Raw genomic sequence first — 14048 nt, 5'->3', positions numbered from 1 at the left:
ACCTTGGTTCATAAAGGCTGTACAAAGGAGAGTTAGGCTTTCAAGAGCCGTGTTCAGCCTGGGTGACTGCCCTATTTTTATATGCTGCCTCTGTCAGTTTATCATCTTGACTGTGAACTTCAATACATTGTGCTGTATAAAGTATCTGTGCTCTATTCTGTCTGCATGCCATTTTAACTTCCACATCCAACCTTCCTAAATACTTCTGAGTCTTGGACTGCTGAGGATAACTGGTGCAGCCGCTGGTTGATCTGCCACTTCAGAGCTTCCAAGTCCCAAATTCAACCCTTACCTCAGATGAATTCTGCGGAGAGTTGGCATGTTCTCCATGTGACCCATGTAAGGATTCCTCCGGGTGCTCCGGTTTCCACCCGCATTCCAGCAATGTGTGGGTTGGTAGGTGAACTCTTCACAGTAGGTTTCCCCAAGTGTAGGTGAGAGGAAGCATCTAAGAACCAGTGAACTGCAAATTACTGAGAGACAATTAAAAGAAGATAGGTTGGTATTATGTCTTAGCATAGATTTGAAGATTTAAGGAAGATTCAAAGTACATTTATTATCAATTATGCATGCAGTATACAACCCTGAGATTCATCTTCTTAAAGACAGCCACAAAACAAAGAAACATCATGCAACCCATTCAACGAAAACACCAAACATCCAATGCACAAAAAAGATCGCGCAAACAGCCAAAAATGAGCGAAAAACGCAGAATGTAAAACATCAAACCACAGAGTGATTGAAACAGTCTAGGAATCTTCAGTTTAGATCAGTTCAGTTCAAATTAACACTGAGCCAATCATTGACTGCAGGCTCATTGATTCCCTCAGAGACAGCAAAGTGCCAGATCGCTCAATTGGCCTGAAAACTCACCACCAAAGTATAAATCCCAGGTTCCAGAAATAGTTCTGTGAACTGTCGGAAGGAAGTTGCCTTTCGTTGCATTGTCTGCTGGTACCATCCTCTTCATGTGGGTGGAATGGCCTGCATGTATGTGAAAAACAAAGTGCTCTGGTTTCCTCCTATATTCCAAAAATAGACAGGTTAGTAGGTTAACTGGCCAGATGGGTGTAATTCGGCTGGAACGGTCTGGAAGGTAGGGAGGAACGGACAGGGCTTTTTTTGCTGTTGATGTTTTGTTGCTTGCTGTGTTCTGTTTTGTTGTTTACTGTGTTGTTCTGCTGACTATTATGGGCATGCTTTGTTGGCACTGGAATATAGAGCAATACTTGGGCTCTAACCCCAGCACATCCTTGGATGTGTTGGTTGTTGCCATATTTCACTGTATGCTTCGATGTGCATAATGAACACATCTAACTCTGAAATCTGAATGAGAAATCACGAATTAAACAGCAAAACTCTCCATAGATTCTTGGCAACCTTTGGCTCATGACTATACAGTGTGAAGAAGCTGTCAGCCTGGACAGGGAGAGACTACAGTAGTGTATTAGTGGCGCACACAAGCTAGGCATAAACAGTGGAAAGAGCAAAGCTCTCACCAACCTGCCTCACCAGCTACTTCCTGGTCCACTCCTGGGAGTGACTACTATTCTCATGCTGGCCTCATTACTGAACTCGTAAGTCACAGATTTGTTTTGGGAGCAAGTCTTCCTCGATCACAAATGGTATGCCTCAGATGAAGTAATTACAGGAAATCTGAAGTTCCGTGTGTGACCCTCCCGTTCTGTTGACTGTGTAAGCCTAAGGAAGACAATCTCTGGCCCTGCCAAACGTGTGAGACTGAGGTGCAAAACCTCCTGTTTGTGTGGATGTGGCATGATGTTTTACCGTTACAAATCAGTACCACGAACTAACAGACAGTACACCATATCCAATTAAATGATTTAGCTTTATAATTCTTAATTTGACTTAAGGGTTAGTAAGTAAAACAAACAGAAAAGGGCCCATTTTAATGTAACAGTCTAATGTGCACAAGTTGGAGCTCACGGTTTCCCTTCCGCTGGTCCTCCATCAATTTCCCTGGGCTTCGTCGACTCCTGGCCCCACTCCAAGTCCACTCCTTTCTAGTGACTACGACCTCTCCATTCTGGCATCTTCTCTCTCCACCTCTGCTGTACAAAAGACCCAAATCACCTCGGTCTCAGGCACACAATAAGAAAAAACACTCCCTTCATTGGACTGTGCACATTCCAAAGCCCGCATTATCTCTAGTCATAACCCAAACACTGCTGCTGCAGAAAACCCATTACATTAGCAGTGCTTCTACAGAAAACCCATTACAATAGCAGTGAAACGGTTCACCGGTGTTACACGCGGATGAAAGAAACACAGACTTGATCTTTGTAAATGTCTCAATCCTTCCAGTAACGAAGGTGTAAAGTGTGTAATAGACACAAAAAGCCCTGTGGTCAAGCAGCACTGGTGCAGCGAGAAAGTAGGTTAAAATGTGGGTTGAAGTTTCAACTCTATTACCTTCCATTCAAGCACCACTTGTGTTTAGCAGTTTTTAATGAAGAGAGGAGAGAAAAGAGACAGAGAATGAGAGAGAGATGAGTGAGAGAAGGAAACAGAGTGAGAAAGAGACAGACAGACAGACAGAGAGGACAGACGGGAGAGAGTAAGAGAGAGAGTGATAAGTGAGAGATTCAGTGAGAGGAGAGCAAGAGAGACAGTAAAGTAGAGAGAAAGAGTGGGGAAACAAGTAGGAAAGAGAGATTAAAAAAAGAAAGGTAGGAGAGAGAGTGGAAAAATGTAAACAGAAAACAAGTAACCATCGAGTCTAGCTACTGAGTGCCCGAACATTAATCACCTCTTACTTTTGTAATAAACCTCAATGGAGCCCTCTACTTGTTCAAAGAGCAATAGCGAGAGGAATGTATTGGATCTGACAGCCAACGGGAACAGGAAATTCAATAAACGCAGCTGATGTCTGCAGTAGGTGCATTGAAGCTGCTTCGGTGTTCCGGAAAGGACTGAGCTGCCAAAATTTCTGCAGTTTTATTCAAAAGGAATAATGATATCTAATCTTGCCCAAAGCACACTTAATTTGACAAGTCCCAAAGAGTGCAACAGAATCACTTTCTGACCAGCTGAATATGTGGACTCCAGCACTGTGGGGGCCACGCACAACATTACCGAAACAGACAATGCAGCAGACTCTGTTTTCCACCTCAGTGCCTTACTGTGCATCTGCAGACATTTGTTTAAATCCTTGGAGATGGCCAGTGTAGTTTGTGCCCACAGTCAGGCCAGAGCAGCTGATGTTCAATGGTTACTGCTGTATACTGTGATATAGATTGAGGTTGACATTTACATTATTACAGCTGGCTTAACAAGGATGAAGAATTAAATATGAATCAAGTCTTCACAGTGTGGTTTCCCTTCTGAGATTCTGTGATAAGTTTTTGTCTGACTTGGCCACTGGACATAACCAATTAAACATTTGAAGATTGCTCATGGAGTATCATTGAATGCAAATTATGCACATCTCATTTTTGTGCTCATCAGTTGGAACAACTAAAAGTATTAAAGGATTGAAAAAGCCATTAGGGAGTAATAATCTTACAGTCAAAGAGAATGGGTTTCATTTAGACTGTCCATTTCCTTGTTTTCACCGAGCTAGATATTTACATCATTAACTGGAAGTTCTTTATTAATTACTCAGCCCAATACATCACAGGCCCAACCCTCCCCATCAGGTGCTCCCTCAAGAGGGCAACATCTGTCATCAAAGATCCTGAGCATCCGGGCCACGCCATCTTGTCACTGAAACTATTTGACAAGTATTTATTTATTGAGATATAGTGCAGAATGGGCCCTTCTGGCCCTTTGAGCCACACTGCCCAGCACTCACCTGATTTAACCCTGGCCTAATCACTGGAAAACTTACAATAACCAATTAACCTACCAGTATATCTTTGGACTGTGGGAGGAAACTGGAGCACCTAGAGAAAACCCACACATTTCATGGAGAGGATATACAAACTCCTTACAGATGATGTCAGAATTGAACTCCAAAATCTGATGCCCGAGCTATTATAGTGTCGCACTAATTGCTATGCTTCGGGTACATGCATAGGAAGGGTTCAGAGGGATATGGGCCAAATACGCAGGCAAGTAGCAGCAGCTTAGGTAGGCACCTTGGTTGGCATGGATGATTTGGGCTGAAGGGCCTGGTCCCATGTTGTATAACTTAGTGACTTTTTGACACTACAGCAGGTTGCTGCCTAGTGCTTTACAGCTGATAAAAATGTTTGAACTGCAGTTGGCCTGCAGTTGAGGAACTTATTCAATATTTAGAATTAAGCATGACTCCACAAAAAAACAATGTGATGGTTGACCAGATTTTTTTTTAACGACTTGGGACTGAGGGGAAAATTTTGCCGTGACATCAATGAGAATTGTTGCCATGGAATCCATTACAATAATTAAGAGAGGCACAAGAGCACCTCAAGGTTCACAACTCATCTGAAAAATATGGCATATTTAACAGTACAGGGTTCCCTCCATATGGCAAAGTGAGGGAAAGCAAGATTTGTCTTTCTGTGGTGGTTGTCCGATGATGGCAGGAAACCTGTGTAGGAGAGTTTAAAAGCTGTTGAACTGGGGCAGTTCCATCCGCTGAACCTCAGAAGTCTGGGCTCAGTTGTATGAACAAGCGTCCCTCCATTTCGCTGATTAAAGCATTGAGGGAGATTGAAGCAATGAGGTGAATGCGAAGGGTAAGCGCCAGCTGCCTGCCTTTTGATCGCAGAGGATCACTCTGCTAAGCTACTGGAGAGGGAGAGCTTGCCGCTGTGCCTGGAGAATGTGGTTTAGGTTTTATGCATTGTGGATGTGGACTTGGACTAAAGTTTGTTTTCGATGTCATAGTTGTTTTTTTGTGTTCTGTGTTTCTCGCCCAGTCTTTCTCGCGTGTGTGTGTGTGTGTGTGTGTGGGGGGGGGGGTCAATATGGGGTCAATGTGCCTGTTTGCTTTTTTGTGTAAGGAGGGGGCATTTGGGGTTTGATGATCGTGCTGCTTGTTTTTTCTTGGTTTCATGGCTACCCGTAAAAGAAGAATTTCAGAGTTGTATACTTTGATAATAAATGAACCTTTGAACCTTTGAAACTGGGGTCGTCCTTGGTTGCAGTAGATGACCATGACGTCTTCTGTGCCTTGTCATGCCCTTCACTCTCTACGGAGATTTGCAGTACCACTTTCCTGGCCATTGGATCTCACTGTAGATCTCATCCACCCCATCTGGCAGACAATGCATGCTAAGTCAGGCATGTCCTTATCTCACTGGGGTATGAGGCCAGTGACTACCTGGTTTAGCCTGCTCATCGAAGCAGTGTACCATGGTGTTGCCACAGCCGCATGAAAACAGCTACTTGGAGCCACAGGAGAGAGCTGAGCGTCTGGTGGGGACCAAAGGTGAGTGAGCTGCCCTAGAATGGACACCAGAAGTGTTACACCCTCCTTGGACTCCCTCCTTTTTTCTGGAGTCTCCATTTTGTTGTCAGGAGACTATTCAACAGAAAAATGGTCTCTACTTGCAGTCTTGGAAACAACATGACCAACGAGTTCAGGAGAATGGAGTTGAGAAAAAGAATACATTATCCATGATCGAATGGCAGAACACACTCGATGGGCCAAATAGCCTAATTCTACTCCTATGTCAGGGTTTTATCGTCTTATGATCTCATCAGCTATGATGTGGTAATGAAATGAGCAGAAATCTGCTTTTAATAATTCTGAGTGATAAAGATGAGCTTGGGCATGCTCTCATTTTCAATTCAGTCGTGGGATCTGTTATAGTCAGCTGAATATCAAGGGCCTTGACTGGATATCACAATATAAAGAGGGCATTTGCAATCAGAGAACAAACCATTAGCAGTAAATTGAAGAACCCACTTCGATTTCTATGCCTAATTCTCCAGACTAGGACTTGAAACCCCAACCTTTAAGGTTAGAGTCCAGTGTGCTACAATCTGAGCCATGGTTGAATAATGAAAGATCGATATGAGGAGCCTGGATAAGTGCCTTAAGCATAGCTCATTTAAACCATCTTGTTTGAAAATATAATAGCAATTACTCAGACCAAGCCAATCACCGCAGGAGTGCTGTACACCACTGAGCAAATTAGTTACGTCTCACTCTCTCTTGCCAGACATCAAGGATGCAGATATACATGAACCAACATTAATTTATTAACACTGCTATGATAACTCATTTACTGCCACCATAAAATTAACCATTAAGGAATGCGTGAAGCCCTCGAGTAATTGTTATTAACAGACAATGTTCAAACCGCATTGTCTCACGTGTTGTTGAAAAAATTAAAATAACAATTCAACAATGGACAGGTCACTTGAAAAAAAAACAGCAGTCACATCTGTTTAACAAGGCCTGAAAATTCAACAATGGACAGGTCACTTGAAAAAAACAAGTCACATCTGTTTAACAAGGCCTCAAAGTTCAACAGGGTTCCATCTGATTCTTTCCTTCCCACCTCTTGAAGCCATTTTAGGAGGTGTGATTCCTTCTATTAATAGAGAATTCTCCTATTTCAGGTCAAGCTAACTCACTGCATCTATCAAGCAATACTACCTTTGGTTGAAATTTGCAGCTTAAATCTTCTCGCTGTTACCATTAGGAAGGTGGTGCGGGAGCTTTCGGTCCCACACTACCAAGTTCAGGAGCATTTATTGCCCTTTAACCATCAGGCTCCTAACCCAGAATGGATAAATTCACTCACTGCAATACTGAACCAAACCTATGGACTCATTTTCAAAGACTCGACAACTCATGTTCTCATTTATCTATTTATTTATTTATTTGTTTATTATTTTCGTATTGGCACAGATTGTCTTTTTTTGCACATTGGCTGTTTGTCAGCCTTTGTGTGGCTTTTCCTTTACTTCTACTGTACTTATTTGTTCTACTGTGAATGCCTGAAAGAAAGTTAATCTTAGGATAATATATGGTGACATATACATACTTTTCAAAAAAAATTAAAAAATATAAGTAATAAATTTACTTTGAATTTTAAATTCATTTTTAAGCTGTCCATGTTCCTTGCAAGGGTGACGTTTATTGTATACTCTTCATTGCATCAAAGAAACCACTGAACTGAAGTGGTATACAAAGAACAAATTTTAATTATTCACCAAACATCGAGTGTGCTGCCCTGTTATTTAATCTATTGTTAATTGGTAGTTGGTTTAACATTGCCTTCTGTATGAGGGTACAGTGAAGCACTCTCGTGTGTATGCTACGCAGACAGATCGTACTATACATCGACCAGAGCAGTATGTAGTTTATCAATGCCAATATCAATAGTTACAGAGAAAATGAAATGCAGGTACAAAATAAGGTACAAGGGCCATGACAAGGTAGATGAGAGATCAAGAACTCACCTTTATAGTGTAAGAGGTCTGACCGGGAGAAAGAAGCAATCCTTGAGCCTGGTGATACGGGTACTCAAGCTTTACTATCTTCTGCCCTATAAGAGCGATGAGAAAGGAGAACGACTGAGGTGGGACAGGTCCTTGATTACGTTGGCTGCTTTAGCGAAGTTGCAGGGAATGTAAACAGGGGAAATTAATAACAAAATTAGACAATACTAGGCAGAAATGGTCTTCTTCATCACCTGTCATGATGAGGACGCGCTCAGGTTGGAGGAGCACCTCTTCATATTCTGTCCGGGTAGCCTCCAACCTGATGGCATGAACATCGATTTCCCAAACTTCTGGTAATGTCCCTTCCCCCCCCCCCCCCCCCATTTCCTTGCATCACTATTCCCCATCCCCTTTTCCCTCTCTTACCTAATCTCCTTGCCCATCCATCGCCTCCCCCTAGTGCTCCTCCCCGCTTCTCTTTCATCCATGGCCTTCTGTCCGCTTCTATCAGACTCCCCCCCCCCCCCGCCGCAACTTCTCCAGCCCTGTATCTCTTTCACCAATCAACTTCCCAGCTCTTTGCTTCATTCCTCCCCCTTCAGGCTTCACCTATCACCTTATGTTCCTCTTTTCCCTCCCCCCCCCACTACCCTTTAAATCTACTCCTCGTCTTTTTTTGTCCAGACCTGCTGAAGGGTCTTGGCGTGAAACCTCGGCTGTGTTTTTTTCCATAGATGTTGTCTGGCCTGCTGAGTTTTACCAGCATTTTGTATGTGTTGTAGATATTTTTTCCCAAAGTTCTCTAATAATATCAAATATTAGAGGACGTATTTTTTAATAGTGAGAGGGTGAAAGTTCAGGCAGGAAATATGCTGGTCAAATATATTACACAGAGAGCTGTAGATGCTCAGAATGGACTGCCATGGTTTGTGAGTCTGGGGAACCGCTTGTTATAGAGACATATGGCAGCTAAGTCGTCATACCTGTTAAAAGCTGAGATAAACGGTTTTCTACTCAGGGAGGGAACCAAGAGTTATGGGAAATGGGCAAGTAAGTTGAGTTGAGGGATGTTGGATCAAGTATAATTCTCTAGAGTGAATCCTAACTGTTTGCATCACAATCTTGTATAATAATGAGTCATTGATTCATGGAAAAGTACAGCACCGAAACAGGCGCTTTGGCCCATCTAGTCTGTGCTGAACCATTTAAACTAAATACTCACATTGATCTGCAGCTGGACCATACCCCTCCCATCCATGTACCTATCCAAACTTTTTTAACCCTTACATACATTTCATATTCTATATCTTCACAGTATGGTCCAGGACAATTTTGACCAGACCCCAGAATCCCCTCATAACAAGAGTCTATACCAAATTTTGAACCACAGATATATTTAGAATGTATAAATAGCCTATTTGATATTAATAAATGAGTGATTAATCCTTAATTAATGTTTCAGAGATTTAATATCCATTTCAATACATACGGGTCAAATTTGACCCAGAACAGCCTCAATGTACAAAAATTTCTAGCACCCGTACAAAAGTATAAAAATTTTTTAATATTTTCATTTTTGCATATTTTGGGTCACTTTAGGAAAAGTCATCAAATTTCAGCTAAAAAATCTGGTATTTAGGGTGTTTTTACTGCTGTCAATTGTCAAAACGGGTCAAATTTGACCTGAAGAGTATGTAAGGGTTAAAATGTTGAAATCGAGCTCGTATGCACCACTTGTGCTGGCAGCTTCTCCACATGCTTACAACCCTCTCAGTGAAGAAGTTCCTCTCATGTTCTTCTTACACTTTTCATCCTTAACCCATGACCTCCAGTTGTAGTCCCACCCAACTGCAGTGGAAAAAGCCTGTTTGCATTTACCCTACCTATACCCTCATAATTTTGTGTATCTCTATCAAATTTCCCCTTAATGTTCTACATTCCAAGGAATAAAGTCCTAACCTATTCCAATGTTCAGGAACGTAATAAACTGCAGGGAGTAGTGAACTCAGCCAATGCATTGTTGATCCATCCTTCCTCACCAATCTGAGTACGTACCTGCAAGAGGGATTGCCTCAAGTAGGCAACATCCATTGTCAAAAGTCCCCCACTATCTGGGCCATGCCTTCGTCTGGCATTTACCGTCAGGCAAGTGGTACAGAAGCCTGAGCTCCCACAAAAGCAAATTTCGACCACAGTTACTTCGCTTCAACCAATTGGTTCTTGCACCAATTGGTAAACTCTTAGTCTCTACATTGGCATAACAACACCATGTCCACTTTGATCAATGCAATTGACTTTACCTTTTTGCTTTCTAATTATGCTCTTGCTTGTCAAAATTATGCAGAATATGTATTTTTTTTATTTTAAGTTTCATTGAACTGAACTGAACTGAACCTGAACTCTTTTGATGACTTTGTGGATTGGTGTTATACATTCTGCATTTTTCGTTCTTTTTTTTTGCGACTTGGTTCTTTTTGCACATGAGAGGGGGGATTTGATGTTTTTCTTTGAATAGGTTCCACGGTGTTTCTTTATTTTGTGGCTGTCTGTGGGAAGACGAATCTCGGGGTTGTATATTGCATACTTACTTGATAATAAATGTACTTTGAAGCTGGAATCTCTTGTGAAATCTACTTTTCTGATATGGTATGCCTGTAATGCTGCTGAAAATAAGGCTTTCATTGCACCTGTGCACACATGTACTAATGCAGATGACAATACATTTGACTTAGACTTTGAGAATAGTAGAGCAAGTTTGAAGGGCTGGATGTCCTACGCTTAACTGTTTTGTAGGTTTTGGATAAAAATGCTGGGGATGCGTGATTAATTCGATTAAATGCTGACTGTGTACTAAAAACAAAAGGAAAGTTTCAACACGAGGAAGTCTGCAGATGCTGGAAATCCAAAGCAACACACCTAAAATGCTGGAGGAGCTCAGCAAGTCAGGCAGCATCTATAAAAATGAATAAACACTATTTTTTTTTCAGAAAGGGTAAGGTTCGAGGAGGAGAGAGGAGTGCTGAAGTCAAGACTGTTGACGTCTCATCAGCAATTTGAGATGAAAAGATTCAGAGCAGGCCAAGGAGCAGAAGAGAACCAGTCCTGAAGAAGGGTCTCAGCCTGAAACGTCGACTGCTTGTTCAATTCCATAGATGCTGCCTGACCTGCTGAGTTCCTCCAGCATTTTCTGTGTGTGTTGCAAATGATTAGCTTTATTAGTCACATGTACATTGAAACATACAATGAAATGCATCATCTGCATCAAATCAAGTCAACAAAGGTTGTGCTGAGCAGCCACCAAGAGTCACTGTGCTCCCAAGCATGCTCACAACTTGTAACTAGTAGACCTAATGGGCCAAATGGCCTCAGGTTTTTTTTGTCGTGATTTCCCATGACTCCGTGCTTTTATATTATGTTAAATATCAAGGCAGATATTCGACCATATTGAAAATAAGAATCAGGTGACATGTCACGTCATGTGGTTGTTAACTTGCTTATGCAGACATCAAAGATTCAAAGAACATTTATTATCAAAGCATTTGTAAAGAATATAACTCTGAGCAATTGAACAATGCATAGAATACCAACCATCAAACCAGGAGTCCAGTAGTATTCACTTTGTTTCAGTTCAGCGCCGCGCCGGTAGCCCACTGAGAGCCTCAGAGCCATTCTTCGCCAAAGCGCCCTACCCTGATCCAACCACTCAGCAAAGTGAAAGAGTAAAAGGAATCCAAGAACACATGCATCATGAACTTCGAATTCCCCCAAAACGAGTCCACATTCTCGCTGCTCAGTCTTTGCAACATGGACCCCAAGATTCCTGCACTTTCCTCTGACAGCAGCTACCGTGAGGGAGAGGAAGACCCTCGACGCATCAGGATCAGTGGCCGAGATTCAGGGTTGATCTTTATTACCACATGATACAACAGTATGTCAGCACAGGCAACTGCTGTTGCAGTCTCTGAATCTCCAAGGAATAATACAGAGAATTGTGCAGATGACAAGTGCTGGGAAGAGTTCAAATTTCTCCTTTGATTTATTGATCAACATTTTAACGGAGGTTATATTTATTGGAATACAACTAGACTTTCTGTGTCTCAAATAAAAACAAATAAAGAATGTGAGTGAGATACATAATAAAAATCCTCATTCATTAAAAATCATTATTGATTATCATTGTGAGCAATAGAGCATAAAGCATGAATCATCTGCAAGTCTCCAATACATTTAGTGAGACTGTGTACATACATCTATTGATGCTTCTGGACACATCTTCAGTGATGCTCCTGGAATCATCGGGTGTTTCGGGTCTTTCAACATCATACAACCTCCTCCAGGTGACCCAGCTGGGGCTGATCAGACCCCAGCTTGTGTCCAGATGGCTAGCTACTTATGACTCCATGGCTCCCCTCTTTCGAACCACAGCCATCTTGAGGCCATCTCTGCCGCATCGGTGGTACTGCGGATGGCTCTCCTCTTCCTCTCTCCCTCGATACCCAAAATGCTGAAAGCTCTAACTAAAGAACGGGCTATGAATCCCCTACAACCAACCTCCACTGGGAAACACCTTGCAGAAGTAAAAAACTCTCACTCCTTTCTGTAACATAGAACATAGAACAGTACAGGCCTCTCATCCCGCAATGCTGTGCCAAACTTTTAAACTACTCCAAGATCAATGGAACTTTTCTCTCCTCATAGATGTCTCTAAAGTAGCTGTTTCTACCCTCCACTTTCTCTGTTAGAAAAAGCATACCTCTGATACTTTCCTCGAATCACCATAAATCATGGAATTCCCTCTCTAATAGTAGTTCAAGAAGGCAGCTCATCATCACCTTCTTAAGGGCAACTAAGGATGGGCAATAAATGCTGGCTTAGCTGGCGATGCCCACATGCTGTAAATGAATAAGTAAATTTTAAAAAATATTCCCCTCATATTAGCCATTCCTGCACTGGGAAAAACTCGATCTATGTCTCTTATCATCTTGTACACCTCTGTCAAGTCAACTCTCATCCTCCTTCACACCAAAGAGAAAAGCATTAGCTCGCTCAACCTATTCTCCAAAGACAATGCTCTAATTCTGTTCTTTAAATTATATTGGCTCCCATTTTAACAGAGCATCAGCTTTAATAGATATGGATCTCTCCATAATCTTTCCTTTTCCTCTTCCAGCCCTACAATCCCTCTGGCTTTGCCACTCTCCTTCAAAGGTAATGGCATATATCATCCTATCCTAATGACATAACTTTGAAAATCAAGATTATTAGAGATGTTGGAAATTTTGAAAAAAGCAGAAAATGCTAGAAATGCTCAGTCGGTCAAGCAGCATCAGTACAGAAAGAAAAACAGCGTTCTTGTTACAGATCAAAGACTGATAGAAGATCTCAGATCGGAATTGTTAATCCTGTTCTCTTTCTACAGACATTGCGCTGCAGAGTCTACATGAGGTGCTGCCTCAAGAAGGCAACATTCACCATCAAAGATCTCCACTGTTCAGTCCACACCTTTCAGAACATTTGGATATGGCCCAAAGTGCAGAAGGAGAGACATTGAAGTGGGTCAACTTTGTCATAGTCATAGTCATAGTCATACTTTATTGATCCCGAGGGAAATTGGTTTTCGTTACAGTTGCACCATAAATAATAAATAGTAATAAAACCATAAATAGTTAAATAGTAATATGTAAATTATGCCAGGAAATAAGTCCAGGACCAGCCTATTGGCTCAGGGTGTCTGACCCTCCAAGGGAGGAGTTGTAAAGTTTGATGGCCACAGGCATAAATGACTTCCTATGATGCTCTGTGTTGCATCTCGGTGGAATGAGTCTCTGGCTGAATGTACTCCTGTGCCCACCAAATACATTATGTAGTGGATGGGAGACATTGTCCAAGATGGCATGCAACTTGGACAGCATCCTCTTTTCAGACACCACCATCAGAGAGTCCAGTTCCATCCCCACAACATCACTGGCCTTATGAATGAGATTGTTGATTCTTTTGGTGTCTGCTACTCTCAGCCTGCTGCCCCAGCATACAACAGCAAACATGATCGCAATGGCCACCACAGACTCGTAGAACATCCTCAGCATCGTCCAGCAGATGTTAAAGGACCTCAGTCTCCTCAAGAAATAGAGATGGCTCTGACCCTTCTTGTAGACAGCCTCAGTGTTCTTCGACCAGTCCAGTTTATTGTCAATTCGTATCCCCAGGTATTTGTAATCCTCCACCATGTCCACACTGACCCCCCGGATGGAAACAGGAGTCATCGGTACCTTAACTCACCTCAGGTCTACCACCAGCTCCTTAGTCTTTTTCACATTAAGCTGCAGATTATTCTGCTCACACCATGTGACAACGTTTCCTACCGTAGCTCTGTACTCAGCCTCATCTCCCTTGCAGATGCTTCCAACTATGGCAGAGTGATCCGAAAACTTCTGAAGATGACAAGACTCTGTGCAGTAGTTGAAGTCTGAGGTGTAAATGGTGAAGAGAAAGAGAGACAAGACAGTCCCCTGTGGAGCCCCAGTGCTGCTGATCACTCTGTCGGACACACAGTGTTGCAAGTACACGTACTGTGGTCTGCCAGTCAGGTAATCAAGAATCCATGATACCAGGGAAGCATCCACCTGCATCGTTGTCAGCTTCTCCCCCAGCAGAGCAGGGCAGGTGGTGTTGAACGTACTGGAGAAGTCAAAAAACATGACCCT

Source organism: Mobula birostris, chromosome 15 (assembly GCF_030028105.1).
Source record: "Mobula birostris isolate sMobBir1 chromosome 15, sMobBir1.hap1, whole genome shotgun sequence".
NCBI lineage: Eukaryota > Metazoa > Chordata > Chondrichthyes > Myliobatiformes > Myliobatidae > Mobula > Mobula birostris.
This window is presented reverse-complemented; position numbering follows the sequence as displayed.